Below are 22,820 nucleotides of genomic sequence, written 5' to 3' on the forward strand. Positions count from 1 at the left end.
CTTTCGTTCCAGTACTCTGCTGCCTGTGACTGGAACGAATTGCAAAAATCGCTGAAGTTGGAGACTTTTATCTCCCTCACCAACTTCAAACATCAGCTATCTGAGCGGCTAACCGATCGCTGCAGCTGTACATAGTCTATTGGTAAATAGCCCACCCTTTCTCACCTACCTCATCCCCATACTGTTTTTATTTATTTACTTTTCTGCTCTTTTGCACACCAATATCTCTACCTGTACATGACCATCTGATCATTCATCACTCCAGTGTTAATCTGCAAAATTGTAATTATTTGCCTACCTCCTCATGCCTTTTGCACACATTGTATATAGACTCCCCCTTTGGTTTCTACTGTGTTATTGACTTGTTAATTGTTTACTCCATGTGTAACTCTTTGTTGTCTGCTCACACTGCTATGCTTTATCTTGGCCAGGTCGCAGTTGCAAATGAACTAGCCTACCTGGTTAAATAAAGGTGAAAAAAAAAGGTTGAGACCGAGTCTGTGTCTCTCACATGAGTAGGCAGACCATTCCATAAAAATGGAGCTCTATTGGAGAAAGCCCTGCCTCCAGCTGTTTGCTTAGAAATTCTAGGGACAATTAGGAGGCCTGCATCTTGTGACCGTAGCGTACATGTAGGTATGTACGGCAGGACCAAATCAGAAAGATAGTTAGGAGCAAGCCCATGTAATGCTTTGTAGGTTAGCAGTAAAACCTTGAAATCAGCCCTTGTGTTAACAGGAAGCCAGTGTAGGAAGGCTAGCACTGGAGTAAAATGCTCAAATTTTTTGGTTCTAGTCAGGATTCTAGCCGCCGTATTTAGCACTACCTGAAGTTTATTTAGTGCTTTATCCGGGTAGCCGGAAAGTAAAGCATTGCAGTAGTCTAACCTAGAAGTAACAAAAGCATGGATACATTTTTCTGCATCATTTTTGGATAGAAAGATTCAGATTTTTGCAATGTTACGTAGATGGAAAAAAGCTGTCCTTGAAACAGTCTTGATATGTTCGTCAAAAGTGAGATTAGGGTCCAGAGTAACACCGAGGTCCTTCACAGTTTTATTTGAGACGACTGTACAACCATCAATATTAATTGTCAGATTCAACAGAAGATCTCTTTGTTTCTTGGGACCTAAAACAAGCATCTCTGTTTTGTCCGAGTTTAAAAGTAGAAAGTTTGCAGCCATCGCAAAATTGCGAGGGCAATTTTGGGGCTTCACCATGTTTCATTGAAATGTAAAGCTGTGTGTCGTCCGCATAGCAGTGAAAGTTAACATTATGTTTTCGAATGACATCCCCAAGAGGTAAAATATATAGTGAAAACAATAGTGGTCCTAAAACGGAACCTTGAGGAACACCAAGATTTACAGGTGATTTATCAGAGGACAAACCAAGAGATATAGTACTAAAACACTTGAGTGTCTCTCTTTATCCTAGGTCCTGGCAGAGTTGTGCAGACTCAGGACAACTGAGCTTTGGAGGAATACGCAGATTTAAAGAGGAGTCCGTAATTTGCTTTCTAATGATCATGATATTTTCCTCAAAGAAGTTCATGAATTTACTGCTGAAATGAAAGCCATCCTCACTTGGGGAATGCTGCTTTTTAGTTAGCTTTGCGACAGTATCAAAAAGAAGACTACCTCCATATAAGGCTTGAAAAAGCTACTGTAATTATAATGTGGACGCTATTCACATTAAGCACTTTACTGGTCACAAACACAATATTTGCCTTACTTAATTCATTGAATTTAGATCTCAATATGGTTATGCTTTTGGCAGTAATCATAATGAGAGTAATATTAGTTGTGCTTTTGGCAGTAATCATAATAATATACGTTTGATAAATTTATGCATACTCTCATGCAAATGTTTTCTTGCCTCGGATTGCAAGAGAAATGAGTTGAGAACAAAGAACATTCAAGGAATCATCTACTGTACTGATGCGTCTCACTTGAATAACCCTTGTAATCAAAACAGAGACACTCAGAAAGTCCATGTGATACATTTTCTCTAGCCAGAGAAAGATTAGGAGTTTGTATTATAACACATCCTTTTGTAAAGGTTTTTACTTTGGCAGGATATTTCTCTGCAGAAACGCTGAAATAGCTACATTAAGTTTGTCTAATCCAACTATGGAATGGAAGGTCTATTTCCTCTGTCTGTAAAATAAATAAATAAATATATATATATATTATTCAACATATTTTACTTTCAATATGGTCTGGTAGGCAAATACCAGAGTTCACTGACTTTTTCTGACTGGCTATTTTTCTATTTTGGGGTAGTGTATGTACGTATGCCTGTCTGGTTTTTGCTGAGGTATTTGACACGGGGGCTATTTAAACATTACCGTAATCTGGAGGTTTCAGATGGATAAACAACTCAAACTGTCGTTTGCACTTATTTATTTTGTGTAGGCTATATTCTCTTGGTCTTGTTTGGTACCGACCAATGGCGGTTGATTGTACAGAATCAATTCTTTGAAGAATAACTCAGTTTTACCTAAAGCCCCAATGCTGTAAGACTAAACTTTCTTCTCCCCCCCCCCCCTACAGAGGACACAGTGCTCATGAGAAGACAGCACCTATGAGAATGCTTAGGCCATTAGATGAGTGAGGCCCAACAGAGCATCCTGGTCGTTCACAGTCAAAAGTATTGGTAAGTCATTTCATCTGTTATCTTACATACTCTGGAGCTGTCCTAGACACTATTGATTGCAGCCTGTCTTCAAATCTAACTCACCCCAGGAGCTCCCAAAGCAATCATTATGTGCTCAGTGTTTGTGATACAACAACAGCATATTTACATTCTTCAACAGCTCTTTTGGGGGGCAAAGACTGCCATTTATACCATAAAGTGACCTCAGTATATGACAGTGACTGTGTATCCCGGTCAGGTTCTTTCAGCCCAGTAGCCCATATCCACAAATAAGTGACATTTTAATGACAGTTGATTAAGCCTCTTACACAGTATGCTTTGACCTGTGTCCATATTTTTTTCCTAAATTATGATGTTCCAACTTGGGATACAGTTTCACAGTCCAGCCTCTGGCTTCACAGAGAATTCAACACATTTAAGACAGTCTCCGGCAGTAAAATATGGGCTATTCTAAACGACTTGGACAGCTATTGCATCCAACTAAAGAAATGTCTTATCATGCAGAAACAGTGGCGAAGATTAGAGCTAAATTATTGAAGTAGATTTTAACCATAAACGGGTCTTTGGAATCGTTCTCTGAGATTTATGGGCATGTGCCACCAGTGAAAGCAGCAGTCTCTAATCCTCAGGCAATTTCAATGTAAAAGGAAGAGGCCTGCTACAGTGGCTTGTGAAAGTACTCACCCCCCCTTGGCATTTTTCCTATTTTGTGGCCTTACAACCTGGAATTAAAATTGATTTTTGAGGGGTTTGTATCATTTGATTTACAAAACATGTCCACTACTGTAAGATGCTAAATATTGTTTATTGTGAGACGAACAAGAAATAAGACAAACTGCAATCTTGAGCGTGCATAGCTAGCTATTCACCCCCTCATAGTCAATACTTTGTAGAGACACCTTTTGCAGCAATTACAGCTGCAAGTCTCTTGGGGTATGTCTCCATAAGCTTGGCACATCTAGCCACATGTATTTTTGCCCATTCTTCAAGGCAAAACTGTTCCAGCTCCTTCAAGTTGGATGGGTTCCACTGGTGTGCCAGCAATATTTATGTCATACCGCAGATTCTCAATTGGATTGAGGTCTAGGCTTTGACTAGGCCATTCCAAGACATTTAAATGTTTCAACTTAAACCACTCCATCTTGGTTTCATCAGACCAGAGAATCTTGTTTCTCATGGTCTGAGAGTCTTTAGGTGTCTTTTAGCAAACTTCAAGTTGGCTGTCATGTGCTTATTATTGAGGAGGGGCTTCCGTCTGGCCACTCTACCATAAAGGCCTGATTGGTGGAGTGCTGCAGAAATGGTTGTCCTTCTGGAATGTTCTCCCACCTCCACAGAGGAACTCTAGAGCTCTGTCAAAGTAACCATCAGGTTCTTGGCCACCTCCCTGACCACTGCCCTTCTCCCCCGATTGCTCAGTTTAGCCGGGCGGCCAGCACTAAGATGAGTCTTGGCGGTTCCAAACTTCTTCCATTTAAGAATGATGGAGGACACTGTGTTCTTGGGGACCTTCAATGCTGCAGACATGTTTTGGTACCCTTCCCCAGATCTGTGCCTCGACACATTCCTGTCTCAGAGCTCTACAGACAATTCCTTCTGCCTCATTGCTTGTTTTTTTCTCTGGCATGCACTGTCAACTGTGGGACCTTATATAGACCTGTGTGTTTCTTTCCAAATCATGTACAATCAATTGAATTTACCACAGGTGGATTCCAATCAAGTTGTAAAAACTTCTCAAGGATGATCAATGGAAACAGGATGCACCTGAGCTAAATTTTGAGTGAAATAGCAAAGGGAATTAATACTTATGTAAGTGAGTTGTGTCGTGTCTTTGGCTATGCCGGATTAAGTGAAATGACATGCTATTCTATAAAATTCTTTCTCTGTAATTAATATTACCTGATTGAGCTAATCATGTAAATGTAATTAACTAGAAAGTCGGGGCACCACGAAATAGTGTTTATAGAGCAGTTATCTTCCGAATAAACATCAATAGCAGTCAATATTAATCGTCACCTTATTTCAGTCTCATCTGAAAGTTGTAAATTCTTGGTTAACTTCAGGAACCCTGGCTAACAAGTTGAATCAGCAATACAAATTGGGTTTAATTATTTATTTACTAAATACATAACTAATCACACAGAATTGCATATACACAGAATGCAAATTATGTCATACAGAAAACGTCCCTGGTGGACGGAGCCGACATAATTTCTGGTTACACAAAGGAAAGGGGGTTGGGTTTGAGTGGAAGAGCGGGTAGACTGTGGTACAAAGGGAGAAGCCATGCTATCGTAAATACAGTATCTTATGCATTCTAAATTACCGCCCATTTGGAAAAGAGAAATGCAATAAATCTTTACTCTTCGGTAGGTTGGTCGTAGATGCTGGCCGTGTTGGCCAACAGAGATCTTCCTGTCCTCGGAAGAATGTCTCTGGTGGTAAATTGGATATATGTTGTAGTATCGTCGTTGTGTGTTAGACTGGATATGTCGTCCGTCCTTTCCTAGCCCACGTTTACAGCGGCCGCTGCTAACTCAACGGTTAGGATGTCTCACTTCTTTAGTGAATAAGAGTTCAAATTTCATACCATTCACAACCAAAGCTCACACTGAGGTTGGCTTAGTTCTGTAGTTGACATGTTAGTCCTTTTTAACGTATATTAACCTTCGTCCTATCGTCCTCGGAACAGCTTATTATATAAGTCCTTTTAACGTGAGGCTGCAGAACAGAAAGTTACATTTTCGTCAAGGGCTTATATAGTGGAGGGAGAGAAGGGTGTGTTTCATAGTTTATAACCAATGTCTCTTCACAGGGGCGGGGCCACTGATTGAGCAGAGCTCTAACCTTATGAAAACCCAATTCTCTCATTTGGAAGCTAAAATTACATTTAATCTTTTCACAAATAGTTTCATATTCAAACATTTAAACTTCACAACAATTCCATGTGAATCTGATAACTAGAATGTGTAGACTTTCCCAGATACAGTTTATGCATCCTGTCATCAGTCATAATGTCTCAGATGACAACTGAACTGACATCATATTCATTAAGTACCAACGCATATTTTCAATTGGTTCTATTACCGAAATATGGTTCCTTTCCCCCCACTTGTTTGATGTTCCCAGACAAAGGCTATTCAAGAGTCCTTCAGTAGAGTCAGAGAGAGAGGGAAGGGAGAAAGGTGTTTAAAAAAAAAAATGTTTATACATTTGCAAAAATGTCTACATTTGTATTCGCTTTGTCGTTAAGGAGTATTGTGTGTAGATTGCTGAGGAAATGTGTTTATACATTTTTTGGAATATGTCTGTTACGTAACAAAATGTGGAAAAAGTTTAATTGGTTTTTGAGAAGGACGTAGTAGTGACTATTGCTGTTGCGAGGTGATACAGTTGGCACAGGATGCCCGCTCGATAAAAAGGCTGCCGAAGGTTGCAGGGGAGGCCTCGATGACTCAACAACTAACTTTTGAGATTGACATATTTGACACATTTGAGATTGCACATATCGAGAGCTCAACGTTTTCGGTCTGATATTCAGCCAAGGTCTCCGGCCCTAGCTAAGGCTCCTTAATAATGACACAAGCCAACCAAGGGTCTCAGCCCCCATGCATCTCTACCCCCAATGCTCTAATTTATGTTAACCTGTTTGGGACCTGTTTGGGATAGGGGGCAGCATTTTCACATTTGGATGAAAAGCGTGCCCAGAGTATACTGCCTTCTACTCAGTCCCAGTTGCTAATATATGCATATTTGAATAGTAAACACTCGGAAGTTTCTAAAACTGTTTGAATGATGTCTGTGAGTATAACAGAACTCATGTGGCAGGCTGAAACCTGAGAAAAATCCACCAGGAAGTGGGAAATCTGAGGTTTGTAGTTTTTCAAAGCTTGGCCTGTCGTTAACACAGTGTCTATGGAGTCAAATTGCACTTCCAAAGGCTTCCACTAGATGTCAACAGTTTTTAGAAACTTGTTTGAGAATTCTACTGTAATGGAGGGGCTCATAAGGGCTCTTCGAGTCAGTGGTCTGGCAGACTGCCACAAGCTCGTGGTGCTCCTTCACGTGAGAGGTAGCTTGCTTTCCATTGCTTTTCTACAGACAAAGGAATTCTCCAGTTGGAACATTATTGAAGTTTGTTTAAAATATCCTAAAGATGGATTATTTTCATCGTTTGACGTGTTTCTATGGATTGTAATGGAACTTTTGGACTTTTCTTCTGGACCTAGTGCTCGCGCCTCATGAAGATGGATTACTGGGCTGAACGCGCTAACAACAAGGAGGAATTTGGACATAAATTATGAACTTTATTGAATAAATCAAACATTTATTGTGGAAGTGGGATTCCTGAGAGTGCATTCTGATGAAGATCATCAAAGGTAAGCGAATATTTATAATGCTATTTCTGACTAATGTTGACTCCACAACATGACGGATATTTCTTTGGCTGGTTTGGTCTCTGAACGCCGTACTCAAATTATGCATGGTGTGCTTTTTCCGTAAAGTTTAAAAGAAATCTGACACAGCGGTTGCATTAAGGAGAAGTCTATCTTTAATTCTGTGATTAACACTTGTATCTGTTTATTATGAGTATTTCTGTAAATTCAAATGGCTCTCTGCAAAATCACCGGATGTTTTGGAAGCAAAACATTACTGAATGTAACGCGCGGATGTAAACTGAGATTTTTGTATATAAATATGGACTTTATCGAACAAAACATACATGTATTGTGTAACTTGATGTCCTATGAGCGTCATCTGATGAAGATCATCAAAGGTTAGTGATTAATTGTATCTATATTTCTGCTTTTTGTGACTCCTCTCTTTGGCTGGAAAAATGGCTGTGTGTGTTTTTGTGACTTGGCTCTGACCTAACATAATCATATGTTGTGCTTTCGCTGTAAAACCTTTTTGAAATCGGACACGATGGGTAGATTAACAAGAAGTTTATCTTTCATTTGGTGTATTGCTCTTGTTAATGTGTGAAAGTTACATATTTCAAACAAATATTTTAGAATGTCGTGCCTTTTCAGCAGAATGTTGTCGAGGGTTCCGCTACCGTAAGAAGTTAAGTGATCCCAGAGGTGGCCCAGGGTAGCCCTCATGTCCATTCGTTTACTACTAGGATATGCTGAACAACACCTCTTCTGCTTGCTTCCCTGCCTGCGGTGCTCCCACAGATTCAGAGATCCATGTAATGCATCAGCAGCGGGTAATCGGATTTACAATGACTACACCAGCAAATCTGCAATGCTAATGTGCTTAATAAAAGGCTCTCAAATAGGTTAAGTTGGTTTTGTATTTCATCCTATATGGAAATGTCTCTCTCATCTATGTCCCATGGAGAAGCAATAGGCTACAGGCCAACATCACAAATATATCTTAGCAATTTCTGCACCCCCTCATGCAAATATGTTTGTCTCTCTGTGGGGAGAATGGTTAAAGTGAAGATGGGCAGTGGACTGAAATCAAAAGTTGCACTGTGTGGAGCACATGAATGGTTTCAGATGTGTGTGTGTGTGTGTGTGTGTGTGTGTGTGTGTGTGTGTGTGTGTGTGTGTGTGTGTGTGTGTGTGTGTGTGTGTGTGTGTGTGTGTGTGTGTGTGTGTGTGTGTGTGTGTGTGTGTGTGTGTGTGTGTGAAAGGAGGGGGTACTGGCTTTTCTAAGAACAGTAAACCAAGGGAGCAAGTTGAGATTAGTGTTTTTCGAGCTATGTCTGTGGGTGTGTGATGGCTCTTGCGAAATCCCCCCACTACCCCAAACCCTATCAGCACTATGATATCACTACACGAGAAATGCAAAAACACAGAACATTTTGGTTGTCTGTTTAGTGCCAACCTTCACAGATGTTGGTACAAAACAATGTATGAAGAAGACAATTTGGCGTTCAGCTAACATTATTCAGCGCAAAAAAATGCAGACTATCATGAAAACCTTTTCTCCTCAAATAGTCATTGAATTAATATTTTAAATTTAAATAATTACTGTCCAGCTTCAGCAGCAAAGTAGGGCTCCACATTTAGCATATGTGAATAGAAAGAAAGTTGTTTTATGATGAAGGAATGTTTGATCATCTAACAAAGCATCTAATTGCTTGAGAAAGTATTCATCCCCTTGTGCATTTTCATCCCCTTTGTTGCCTTACAACCTGGAATTAAAATGGATTTTTAGGGGGTTTGTATCATTTGATTTACATAACATGCCTACCACTTTGAAGATGCAAAATGTTTTTATTGTAAACGAACAAGAAGACAAAAAAATGTAAACTTGAACGTGCATAACTATTGACCTCCTCAAAGTCAATTTGTAGAGCCACCTTTTGCAGCAATTACAGCTGCAAGTATCTTGGGGTATGTCTCTATAAGCTTGGCACATCTAGCCACTGGGATGTTTGCCCATTCTTCAAGGCAAAACTGCTCCAGCTCCTTCAGGTTGGATGGGTTCCGCTGGTGTACAGCAATATTTAAGTCATGACCCAGATTCTCAATTGGATTGTGGTCTAAGCTTTGACTAGGCCATTCCAACACATTTAAATGTTTCCCATTAAACCACTCGAGTGTTGCTTTAGCAGTAAGCTTAGGGTCATTGTCCTGCTGGAAGGTGAACCTCTGTCCCAGTCTCAAATCTCTGGAAGACTGAAACAGGTTTCCCTCAAGAATTTCTCTGTAATTAGCACCATCCATCCATCATTCCTTCAATTTTGATAAATTCCCCAGTCCCTTCAGATGAAAAACATCCCCACAGCATGATGCTGCCACCACCGTGCTTCACTGTGGGGATGTTCTCAGGGCGACGAGAGGTGTTGAGTTTGCACCAGACATAGTGTTCTCCTTGATGGCAAAAAAAATCTATTTTAGTCTAATCTAACCAGAGTACCTTCTTCCATATGTTTGGGGAGTCTCCCACATGCCTTTTGGCGAACATCAAACCTGTTTTCTTATTTTTCTCTATAAGCAATGGCTTTTTTCTGGCTTCTCTTCCGGTAAAGGCCATCTCCGTGGAGTGTACGGCGTAAAGTGGTCCTATGGACAGATACTCCAATCTCTGCTGTGGACCTTTGCAGCTCCTTCAGGGTTATCATTGGTCTCTTTCCTGCCTCTCTGATTAATGCCCTCCTTGCCTGTTATGTGAGTCTTGGTGGGTGGCCCTCTCTTGGCAGGTTTGTTGTGATGCCATATTCTTTCCATGTTTTAATAATGGATTTAATGGTGCTCTGTGGGATGTTCAAAGTTTCTGATATTCTTTTATAACCCAACCCTGATCTGTACTTCTCCACGACTTTGTCCCTGACCTCTTTGGAGAGCTCCTTGGTCTTCATGGTGCCGCTTGCTTAGTGGTGCCCCTTGCTTAGTGGTGTTGCAGACTCAGGCCACTTTCAGAACAGGTGAATATATACTGAGATCATGTGACACTTAGATTGCACACAGGTGGGCTTTATTTAACTAATTGTGTGACTTCTGAAGGTAATTGGTTGCACCAGATTTTATTTAGGGGCTTCAGGGCAAAGGGGGTGAATTCATATGCACGTGCCACTATTCCGTTTTTTATTTGTATAATATTTTGAAACAAGTAATTTTAAAAGTTTCACTTAATTTTGTGTATGTCTATTTTTATTTATCTTTATTTAACTAGGCAAGTCAGGTAAGAACAAATACTTTTTTCAATGATGGCCTAGGAACAGTGGGTTAACCTCTAGCGTCGAGCAATCCCGTATCCGGGAGCGTAATTATAGCCTCAAGCTCATTACCATAACGCAACGTTAACTATTCATGAAAATCGCAAATGAAATGAAAGAAATATATTCACTCACAAGCTTAGCCTTTTGTTAACAACACTGTCGTCTCAGATTTTCAAAATATGCTTTTCAACCATAGCTACACAAGCATTTGTGTAAGAGTATTGATAGCTAGCATAGCATTAAGCCTAGCATTCAGCAGGCAACATTTTCACAAAAACAAGAAAAGCATTCAAATAAAATAATTTACCTTTGAAGAACTTCGGATGTTTTCAATGAGGAGACTGTTAGATAGCAAATGTTCCGTTTTTCCAAAAAGATTACTTGTGTAGGAGAAATCACTCCATTTTGTTCATCACGTTTGGCTAAGAAAAAAATCTGAAAATGCAGTCTCTACAACGCCAAACTTTTTACCAAATTAACTCCATAATATCGACAGAAACATGGCAAACGTTGTTTAGAATCAATCCTCAAGGTGTTTTTCACATATCTATTCGATGATAAATCATTCGTAGCAGCTGTGTTTCTCCTCAAAGCAAACGAAAAATACACGCAGCTGGAGATTACGCAATAATTGCAACGGAGGACACCAAGCGGCCACCTGGTAGATGTAGTCTCTTAAGGTCAATCTTCCAATGATTTGCCTACAAATACGTCACAATACGTCGACACCTTGGGGAAACGACAGAAAGTCTAAGCTCATTCGTGACCCATACACAGCCATATAAGGAGACATTGGAACACAGCGCATTCAAAATCTGGGGCACTTCCTGTATGAAATTTCATCTTGGTTTCGCCTGTAGCATTAGTTCTGTGGCACTCACAGACAATATCTTTGCAGTTTTGGAAACGTCAGAGTGTTTTCTTTCCAAAGCTGTCAATTATATGCATAGTCGAGCATCTTTTCGTGACAAAAGATCTTGTTTAAAACGGGAACGTTTTTTTATTCATAAATTAAAAGAGCGCCCCCTATATCCAAGAAGTTAACTGCCTCGTTCAGGGGCAGAACGACCTTGTCAGCTCGGGGATTCGATCATGCAACCTTTCGGTTACTAGTCTAATGCTCTAACCACTAGACTACCTGCCGCCCCAGTACATAAAATCCAAATAAAAATATATTTATATTACAGGTTGTAATGCAACAAAATAGGAAAAACGCCAAAGGGTATGAATACTTTTGCAAGGCACTGTTGATATCATGCTCTATAAAACAAAGCTTTATTCAAATAATGTAAAAAACATTGTTACCTCTACCCTCCGTTCCAGCTGAACCCTAGACATCATCTTCAGATACTACCTTGACACATTGAAAGTGGGTCACCTTCTTTACAATAACTTGAAATGCTTGAATGCATCCAAAATAGCTGCAATATATGCATATTCATTATAAAACTACAATGTAGAACATATCAACATGTAAATGTATAATAATCTCATGTATAATGCATTATTTAAGCATTGGAGAAAAATTGGTAGTGACATGTAACTTGAAAAGTGATCTTTCACATCACTGATGTCATATTTGGCCACTTGCATTTTGAGATACAACATTTGAATCATTATTAGTGTAAATGAAATTCCTCTGTCATGCAAAGTCAAGGTAATTGTGCAGAAACTTTACAGACACTTGGCAAAACCTAAATGGTTTGCAAATACTGTAGTGGCAAATGCAATGTGTCCCACAGTTTGAACCCAGTGGTCCTATGGCAGTGTATGTTGGAAACTTGATAGAATGTGAATTGAGCTTGGAGTGTATCACTATGTCAGCAAAAACTAACAGGCTAGAAAGTGTCAATGTCAATGAATTGTTAGCTAAATTACTCTGCAGAATATCTGACCTTCTTGAATGCATGCCAAGATGCTTGTCTGTGTAGGTGGAAGGATACATTTTTATTTAATTATTTGTCGTTGACACTATAGACATTGTGGTTACTGTGATGGATCGGAGTCAAGATACAGGGGAAGCGTTACATATATCAGGGCTCCCAGACGATGAACCTTGACAGATTTGATAATTTTGTCTAAATATTTCTGAGAATTTGACATGCCTTTCCAGAAATGGTGTGCTTTGTCAGCTGTTTCCACTCGCCAAGATTCAAGAGACCCCGTGGAGAGTGAGACTCCTGTCACGCCCTGACCATAGAGATCTTTTTATTGTCTGTGTTTGGTTGGTCGGGGTGTGACTCGGTTGGGAAACTCTATGTTCTGTGTTTCTATGTTTTGGCCGGATATTGTTCTCAATCAGGGACAGCTGTCTATCTTAGTCTCTGATTGGGAATCATACTTAGGCAGCCTTTTTCCTTTTGTATTTTGTGGGTAGTTGTCTTTGTTAGTGGCCTGTATAGCCCTAGTAAGCTTCACGTTCATTTTGTTTCTTGTTTTGTTGGCGATATTTATAAAAAGACAAATGAACGCTCACCACTCTGCACCTTGGTCCGGTCATTTCCACGATTTCGACGAGCGTGTCAACTCCAAACATTTTCTCAATCTATTTTTGAATTGCATGTGACAATCTTCCCCCTATTGACATTGTAACAGGATAACTGCTCTTCCTGGATATCATTGGCCTAATAACTGTTGGTATATTAAAGACATACTGCAGCATTTTGCACATTCAGGGCTTTTTCTCTACTTACCCTGTCAGACGAACTCATGGATATCATTTTTCTGACTGTGCGTGCAGTTTAAAAGATGTTGAAGTTAGTATTGGCTAGCAAAACTAACTAGCAATAGTGCAATGACTGGAAGTCAACAAGAATAGCTAGCATTAACTATTCACAACTCATGATTAGTCTCTCTGCTTGTGTGGTTTTTGTCTTGTCCTTTGTATCAACTTTAGACTCGTGACTTTAACATTTCTCTGTCCCACATTGAATATGTTACTTTATAATTTTTCGGGTAGATTTGACTTATTTAATTGAAGGAAGGCTATTCAGATTACATGGTAGTATAGTTACAATTGGTAGAAGTCAGAGTAATCTTGGGATGTGAGAAGCACATTGCACACGTTTCCACTTCTTTTAAGGTATGAGTCATATGTTGATAAACTCAGCTGTGATTTATTGTCACGACTTCCGCCGAAGTTGGTCCCTCTACTTGTTCGGGCGGTGACGTCACCGACCTTCTAGCCATCGCTGGTCCATTTTTAATTTTCCATTGTTTTTTTCTTGTCTCACATCACACCTGGTTTCAATCCCACCATTATATGTTGTGTATTTAACCCTCTGTTTTACCTCTTGTCTTTGTCAGTGATTGTTCATTGTATGTATAGATGCTATGTCTGTTATGGTGTGCGACAGGTTTTATTTACCCACTTTATTTTGTATATGTTGGTTTTTGGAGTTTGTGAGCTTTCATTAAATACTCAGTTTATACCAAGTTCGTTCCCCTAGAGCCTGACTTCCCTGCCACCAGCATGCACCACATTACAGAATCCCCGACCCGATATGGTGTCAGCAGGACAAGGTACCCCGGCCATAGAGGTGGAGGAGCGCGTCCGGGAGCATGCATCAATGCTCCACCATCTTGGCATCGCCATGGACCGCTTTGTCCAGACTATGGACCTCTGGGAGAGACAGGGTGTTCTTCAGCTCCTCCACCAGCACAACCGGGGTCTCCCCCGAGCGCTCTGTTTCCATCTGGTTCCAGTGGAATTCGTCTCTCCCTGCCCCAGGAGTACAACGGAGAGGCTGCGGCTGCCGAGGGTTTCTACTGCAACTGGAGCTATACCTGGCCACCGTTCACCCGGCTTCATCGGATCGGGAGACAGTGTCCGCCCTCGTCTCATGCCTCACCGGGAAAGCCCTGGAGTGGGCTTGTGGAGAGAGGGAGATGCGGTGTTGGACCAGTTTGAGGAGTTCACCCACCGTTTCCGGGCAGTCTTCGACCACCTGCCCGAGGGTAGAGCGGCGGGTTAGAGCCTCTACCATCTGAGGCAGGAGACGAGGAGCGCCCAGGACTTCGCACTAGAGTTTTGGCTGCCGGCGCGGAATGGAACCTCAGGGCCCTGATTGATCATTACCGTTGCAGCCTGCACGAGGACATCCGTCAGGAGCTGGCCTGCAGAGACACCACCCTCACATTTGACCAGCTGGTGGACCTGTCCTGCTGGCTACTTGTGGACGTACAGATCGGGGTCTGGTGGTTCCATCCTCCCGCACCCCCTCTCCGATACTTATGGAGCTGGGAGGGGCGGTGCGCAGGGAGACCGGAGGGTGTTCCCGCTCGTGCACTATCTGTGGCTGCAGAGGTCACACTGCCGGTCGGTGCCGGTTGAGTTCCTCTGGGAATCGAGGCAGCAGGCAGGGCGCTATGGCGTGACCCCAGGTGAGCTGGCACCATCCTCACCCAGAGTCCTCTGTTGCACATATGTTTGTATCTGTCACTTTTCCTGAGTTTCCTCCACATTCCAAGCAAAAGGCGCTTGTCGGGACCGCATTGTAGCCGTGCGTAATTTGCAGACTCCCACCACAGTAAAGGAGGTGCAGCGATTTTTAGGGTTTTCCAACTACGGAGGTTTATTCTGGGTTTTGGTCAGGTAGCAGCTCCCATTCCCTCACTGCTGAAGGGGGCCCGGTGAGCTTGCAGTGGTCAACTGAGGCAGACAGGACTTTTAGGCACCTGAGGGCTCTGTTTACCTCGGCTCCTGTGTTGGCCCATCCAGATCCCTCTTTGGCATTCATAGTGGAGGTGGATGCGTCCGAAGCTGGGATAGGAGCTGTGCTCTCTAAGAGCTCGGGTACGCCACCGAAGCTCCGCCCCTGTGCCTTCGTCTCCCATGGGAAAAGCCTTGAAGGCGCGGAGACATTGGCTTGAGGGGGCTAGACACGCTTTTCTCATCTTGACTGACCACCGCAAGCTGGAGGACATCCGGGTGGCGAGGAGACTGAACCCTCGCCAGGCAAGGTGGACCATGTTTTTCAGCCGTTTTGTGTTTACCCTTTCCTACAGACCAGGCTCCCAGAACGTTAACCTGTTGCGACGAGCAATCCCTTATCCGGGATCTTAAGTATAGCCTCAAGCTCATTAGCATAACGCAACGTTAACTATTCATGAAAATCGCAAATGAAATGAAATAAATATATTGGCTCTCAAGCTTAGCCTTTTGTTAACAACACTGTCATCTCAGATTTTCAAAATATGCTTTTCAACCATAGCAAAACAAGCATTTGTGTAAGAGTATTGATAGCTAGCATAGCATTAAGCCTAGCATTCAGCAGGCAACATTTTCACAAAAACAAGAAAAGCATTCAAATAAATTAATTTACCTTTGAAGAACTTCGGATGTTTTCAGTGAGGAGACTCAGTTAGATAGCAAATGTTCCGTTTTTCCAAAAAAGATTATTTGTGTAGGAGAAATCGCTCCGTTTTGTTCATCACGTTTGGCTGAGAAAAAACCCTGAAAATTCAGTCATCAAAACGCCGAACTTTTTTCAAAATTAACTCCATAATATCGACAGAAACATGGCAAACGTTGTTTAGAATCAATCCTCAAGGTGTTTTTCACGTATCTATTCGATGATAAGTCATTCCTGGCAGTTTGGTTTCTCCTCTGAATCACATGGGAAAATACATGCAGCTGGAGATTACGCACCAATTTCGACGGAGGATACCAGGCGGACACCTGGTAAATGTAGTCTCTTATGGTCAATCTTCCAATGATATGCCTACAAATACATCACAATGCTGCAGACACCTTGGGGAAACGACAGAAAGTGTAGGCTCGTTCCTGGCGCATTCACAGCCATATAAGGAGACATTGGAACACAGTGCCTCAAAAATCTGGCTCACTTCCTGTTTGAAGTTTCATCTTGGTTTCGCCTGTAGCATTAGTTCTGTGGCACTCACAGACAATATCTTTGCAGTTTTGGAAACGTCAGAGTGTTTTCTTTCCAAAGCTGTCAATTATATGCATAGTCGAGCATCTTTTCATGACAAAATATCTTGTTTCAAATGGGAACGTTTTTTTATCAATAAATTAAAACAGCGCCCCCTATATCCAAGAAGTTAAGGTAGACGCATTGTCCCGGCTGTATGACACAGAGGAGCGGCCCATGGATCCCACTCCCATACTCCCCGCCTCTAGTCTGGTGGTGCCGGTAATGTGGGAGCTGGACGCGGACATTGAGCGGGCATCACTTGCAGAGCCCGCTCCCCTCCAGTGTCCAGCTGGGCATCTGTACATTTCATCCACTGTCTGCGACCGGCTGATCTATTGGGCACACACGTCACCCTCCTCTGGTCATCCTGGGATCGGTCGGACAGTGCGCTGTCTTAGTGGGAAGTACTGGTGGCCCACTTTGGCTAAGACGTGAGGGTTTATGTGTCCTCCTGCTCGGTGTACGCCCAGTGTAAGGCTCCTAGGCACCTGCCCAGAGGTAAGTTACAACCCTTACCCGTTCCACAACGGCCGTGGTCGCACCTGTCGGTGGATTTCATAACCGATCTTCCACCTTCACAGGGTAACACCACGATCCTGGTCGTTGTGGATTGTTTCTCTAAGTCCTGCCGTCTCCTCCCTTTGCCCGGTCTCCCTACGGCCCTACAAACTGTGAAGGCCCTGTTTACTTGTGTCTTCCCGCACTACGGGGTGCCTGAGGATATAGTGTCTGACCGTGGTCCCCAGTTCACGTCGAGGGTCTGGAGTGCATTCATGGAACATCTGGGCGTCTCAGTCAGCCTTACCTCAAGTTGGCACCCCGAGAGTAATGGGCAGGTGGAGAGAGTTACCAGGATGTGGGTAGGTTTCTGAGGTCTTGTTGCCAGGACCGGTCGGGGGAGTGGGCAGCATTCGTGCCCTGGGCAGAGATGGCCCAAAACTCGCTCCGCCACTCCTCCACTAACCTCTCTCCCTTCCAGTGTGTACTAGGGTATCAGCCGGTTCTGGCTCCTTGGCATCAGTCAGACCGAGGCTCCTGCGGTGGATGACTGGTTCCGTCACACCGAAGAAACATGGGACGCCGCACATGTCCACCTTCAGCGCACCGTGCTGCTCCAGAAAGTTGGCGCAGACCGTCACCGCAGTGAGACCCCAGTGTTCGCACCGGGGAACCGTGTCTGGCTCTCGACCCGAAACCTGCCCCTCCGCCTGCCTTGTTGGAAGATGGGTCCGGGGTTTGTGGGGCCATTTAAAGTCCTGAGGAGAGTGAAAGAGGTTTGCTATAGGTTACAGCTTCCCCCCGATTACCATATTAATCCCTCGTTCCATGTGTCTCTCCTCAGGCCAGTGGTGGCTCCTCAGGCCGTTGGAGTTTGTGAGCTTTCATTAAATACTCTGTTTATACCAAGTTCGTTCTCCTGCGCCTGACTTCCCCGCCACCAGCACGCACCACATTACATTTATTTTTGTAATGGAAAAGTCAAAACATGACAGCACTTTTAACTAACGCTGATACTAACAGTGTAGTGCAAGGGATTTATAGCCATAGAAATACATGATTAATTATACATGATTTACATTATAATGTGCACCACTCACTTCTAGATTGTGACATGACCTCAGTCAGCAGCTAAACATCTGTCATCTGCCATCTGCCATTAAAATTACATTATTCTGCAATTCCTGTGCACTCATCTAAGAAACTTTTCAAACTTCTATTGTGAGTGGTGGCAAATATGACCTCTGAAAGAAATATGAGGTACGATTCCAAGAGGATATATGTCATGACCTTTTGAAATCCTTGAAACACCCTGAAGACATCAGTCATTTTCAAGGAATATCTGATAACTTTATAAGATTCCCGTTGGGCAAACCTTTGACACTACTAAACAACTTATTCTTATTCTTTGTTAGCCAATCAGGGGCGTAACTTTTTGGTTGGAACAAAAGCCTGCAGCCACGATGGCTCTCTTTGGAAAAGATCTAACCCTGTTTTAAGTAGTTTGGGAGCAATAGTTACTGTTAGAGTGACATCCCTGTGTCTCTCTGATTTCAGTTGAAACCGATTTACATCATTTCTGATGGGATAACCCTTTTGTTTTTGTAAATGTGTAATACCACATGCATACAGAGTAACACAGCTACACATTTTAGACTACAGAAGTTCCGTCCCCAACTAGGGACAAAGGGTTGATCAAACCCATTATAATAAACACTGCGAGAGATGTAAATGCTCACCTTCAGTCCAGGGTTCCCTCCTAAACTCCTGCTAATTGCCAATTAGGTTCCCTCCTCACAGTGTGTACTGTTCCCCCATTCCTCTCTCATTACGTTCCATGACAGAGCAGCCAGCTAGACACATTATTCCATCAAGAAATAGTTAACCCCTCTGCTACCTCAACTTCGTGTAACAGGCACTACTATTCAGGGAACATACTGTTTGTAGGCTTACATTCAATTTCACTCTTCTGGAAGTGGTGGGTTAGCCTAAAGCTTTGGACACAACATCTGTGTATTGATAAGATAAGACAGGCTCAACAGATGGTGGTTGTGGCTCTAACCATATGACGTTTTGGATGCAAGGGGAACCAGTTGTTGTTGAGAGCCTTCAGGACTGCTTGGTGATATGCTGCTGGATCAGCATGCATAACCTTGCACAGCTTGAGAAATTGGCCCTGGGAAGTGGATGACTCCTTCTGATTGGATCTCATGTTTTATTGTTGAAGGGAGAGACAGCCGAATCCCTACCCACAGGGCAAACAGGTTGAATCAACATTGTGTCCATGTCATTTCAACCAAAAAATGATATGTGATGACATTGAATCAATGTGGAAAACTGATTAGATTTGAAAAAAGTCACCATAATTTGTCAACTAAATCCAATGACATGGTGGCATATTTGGTTGATTTCATATTGAATTCACGTTAGTTTGCAACTCAACCAAATGTAAATAAAAACTAGACATCTCTTGCCAGTGGGTATTGACCGTTGGATAAAGTAGTGTTTTTCTAGTTTCCATCTGAAACATGATTTGAGCAACTATATGACATGTGCAGAGGACTGTATGTCTTTGTTTGTATTACGAAGAAGGCAGATATTTGATTTTGCAGGACCACCAATAAATACAGTGGGGCAAAAAAGTATTTAGTCAGCCACCAATTGTGCAAGTTCTCCCACTTAAAAAGATGAGAGAGTAGTTGAAGTGTACCTATGATGAAAATTACAGGCCTCTCTCACCTTTTTAAGTGGGAGAACTTGCACAATTGGTGGCTGACTAATACTTTTTTGCCCCACTGTACATCATTGAGACACAGCTTGTCTGTATGCACAATATCATTGTCTATAAAGTTTGATTTCAATTCATTTTTTATGATTTAACCAAATCACCAGTTTGTTCAGCTGTCAAACATTTCCCCCTCCAAATAATTTCACTTTCACTGTGTTTGCGCCATGTAAGAACCATAGCCTGAAATCAAAGACAGCGAGACTATAAGTGAGATTTCCGTTTTTGCTTTGTGTTCTGTAGTTTGTGACAGGGACATGGAGACCTAACACCAAGCTCCATGCCCTGCAGAGTTCCAAGGGTTGAAAACACATGCTTCTGCCCTCCAGTACAAACAGCAGATGCCTTACCCCAATGTTGTGCTTGCAGTTTTCAGGAAAGTCCTGGCTTTGTTGACTTAAGTGGAAGACTTAGACTGTGGGTGGAAAATAAAATCAAAAGCCCAAATGCTCCTGGTCACTTCACGTGGGTGGAAAAAAACATGTTTGTTGACTTTGTTATTGTAGTAGAGTATTATAGTAGAGTATTGTACAATTCTCAAAATAGCTCCCATGTCTTTGGTAAACCAAAGTGTAACCAGATGGTGACTGTGTTTTATTGTAGTACCTGCAGTTGATGTCATCCCGCTGGGCAAAAAATTGGTTGAATCAATGTTGTTTACATGCCATTTCAACCCCAAAAATCTATACGATGATGTTGAATCAAAATAGAAAACTTTTTGAATTTGCAATAAGTCATCAACGTAAGGGCATTTTGTATTTTTTATTTTTTTTTACCCAACTTTTAACCTTTAATCTAATTACATGTTTTTTCTTGTTTTTTAAAGTTGAATTAAATTATTTGACAACTCAACCAAATGTAAATCAAAACTAGCCTTTTAACTGACGTCTGTGCCCAGTGGGATGGCCATGCAACATATGATCACTGATGGATGTACCAACGGGGTTCCTGACAACTTGCTTCTCATAACCAAAACTTTGTCTGCACTTTAGAATTAGACTTAGCTGACATTTTCAGTCTTTATAAAAGTTAATATTGTTGATTTTTTTCATTCACACAAGGCACACTCTTCAACATAGACTTTTCAACATAGACTTTTCAAACTATCTAGAACGAAAGACTGTGTGTTACCAGTAAGTCCTTCAATTACTGATTAACATATCATGCAAGAGGCCACACTGTTTTATCATTTTACTGGACACTGAAATCCATTATTGTTTCTGATCATTTCCTTGTAGAATCAGAAAGAAATGCCAGTGCATGTGACCTATTGAGATGTTTATGTGGTTCAATTTGGTCACATTGATTTTGGTTTGATATGTCTTTGTGAAAGGAATGTTAACAAACTTGGAGGAATGTCTGTTAGCAACTGACTATTCATAATACTATTGTGTGGGGTGTAGCACTTTTTACTCATCATGAATAAATCCGATACATAATAAAATAATAAGATTGAGTTGTTGTTGTAATTCTTGATTTACTCTATTTCCATAATAATAATTTTAAAAAATAATAATTTCCCAAGAACACTGATATTACCTCTTAAGATACATTTTATGTCTTGGGAATATCAATCCTGGAGATTGATATTGATCTGATAGAAATTAAGTAGATTTAATGTTTCCCAAGGTGCCTTTGCACTCATTGAGAAAAGAGCAGCCATGGCATTAATTAGCCACAGTAGATGTAATATTTTAAATGTGGAAGTTGGAGTGGAGGTGTGACAAGTATCAATCATATACTGTATTGGTCCTACTTATTTAGATTTACCCTTTAGCAGTATTAACTTGTTTAGGAAAACAGCCCTAATTTTGGAAACAAATGTCATCCAGAGTCACATGTATTTATTTTTTCAAGCTATAGGACACACTACTTTACATACAGCAGGTGTTTATAGGATCAAAGAGTTTGGTGTGCTTCATTTAGCCATGGAAAAAATATTGAGCTACTGGTTTCGTCACGGCCCTAATTGATACATATTTTGGAGGCTCCTGAGTGGCGCAGTGGTCTAAGACACTGCATCTCAGTGCTAGAGGCGTCACTGCAGACCGTGGTTCAATTACAGGCTGTATCACAACTGACCGTGATTGAGAGTCCCATAGGGCGGCGCACAATTGGCCCAGCGTGGTTAGGGTTTGGCCAGGGTAGACTGTCATTGTAAATAAGAATTTGCTCTTAACTGACTTGCCTAGTAAAATAAAGGCTAAATAAAAATTTACCCTGATACAATTAAGGCCTGAGGGGGAGTGTTATGTGGACAATATACCACGGCTAAGGGCTGTTCTTACGCACGATGGAACGCGGAGTGCCTGTATACAGACCTTAGCCATGGTATATTGGCCAAATAGCAATCAGTTTATAATCAAAAATAAGTATAGAGACAATAAAAGGTGCCTCTAGCTTAACAGAGAAGTTGCATTGGTGACAGCAGAGCTTGTAATGAAAATTATCTTCATACTTGATCTTTCACATGGCCACTTGTGGAAGGGCCTCCACTTTGAGAGCTAGCAAATGTCTGCACAAACCATAACACCCTACCTCACCTCAGCTGTCCATAGAAGACTGAAACATAAAATGATAGAGAGCAAACTAGAGCAAAGCGTTAGGAAAACAAAGTGTGAACAGAACCTCAGTCCTGATAGCCGGGCCCTACCTGTTTTAAAGGGTACTCAGAAGCAGAGGCCCGGGAACTCCCAGCCAAAACAAACATGGCATCACATCGGGCCTGTATTCAATCAAAACCTATACAAAGAATTCGGGGGTCAAATCCAACATTTTGTTCCCTACAATGACATTTCTTAATTAATTAATTTTGTTTGAATTAACATGCAGTTTAGTTTATTTTTGTTTCACACTGTAAACTTGGTTTTGTTTTGAACTCGCAGTACAAGAATCCCAGGAAACCTGCTTACCAGCTTTGATTGAAAAAGGGCCCTAATGTCAAATTAAACTGTACCTGTCATAAACCAGAATAAATGACAAAAAAATGTCATCCATGTGTTTTCCTGCCTGATGCCCCTCACTTAGAAAAGCTGTCCTGAGCATTGAATTGAATAAGACATGGAAGTGTTGAATTGCACTAAGGTATAACACAGTTCAAGCAGCTAGGATCCACTGTTCCTATGCTTATGTATTTCTGCAGCTGCAGTTCAAATGCGTTTTCACAGCATATTGTGTTCCCCAATTCTCAAACAAAGCATTTTCTCATGCTCTTTTAGCGATTCAGGGCTTCTTTTCAGGCACATTACGTTACATTGTGATTTGAATAT

The 22,820-nt window shown here is 41.7% G+C and overlaps 1 protein-coding gene across 4 annotated transcripts in view; it reads left to right on the plus strand.

The window, feature by feature from the left end:
* LOC109870779 (PTB domain-containing engulfment adapter protein 1-like) overlaps positions 1-22,820 on the plus strand; it is a 169,967-nt gene that overhangs the window by 95,598 nt on the left and 51,549 nt on the right. For all 4 annotated transcript variants that reach the window (XM_031800956.1, XM_031800926.1, XM_020461415.2 and 1 more), the window contains exon 2: positions 2,552-2,654. The gene's annotated coding sequence lies outside the window, so the exon portion shown is untranslated. The remainder of the gene's footprint in view (positions 1-2,551; positions 2,655-22,820) is intronic.

The sequence above is a fragment of the Oncorhynchus kisutch genome, linkage group LG2 (genome assembly GCF_002021735.2).
Source record: "Oncorhynchus kisutch isolate 150728-3 linkage group LG2, Okis_V2, whole genome shotgun sequence".
NCBI lineage: Eukaryota > Metazoa > Chordata > Actinopteri > Salmoniformes > Salmonidae > Oncorhynchus > Oncorhynchus kisutch.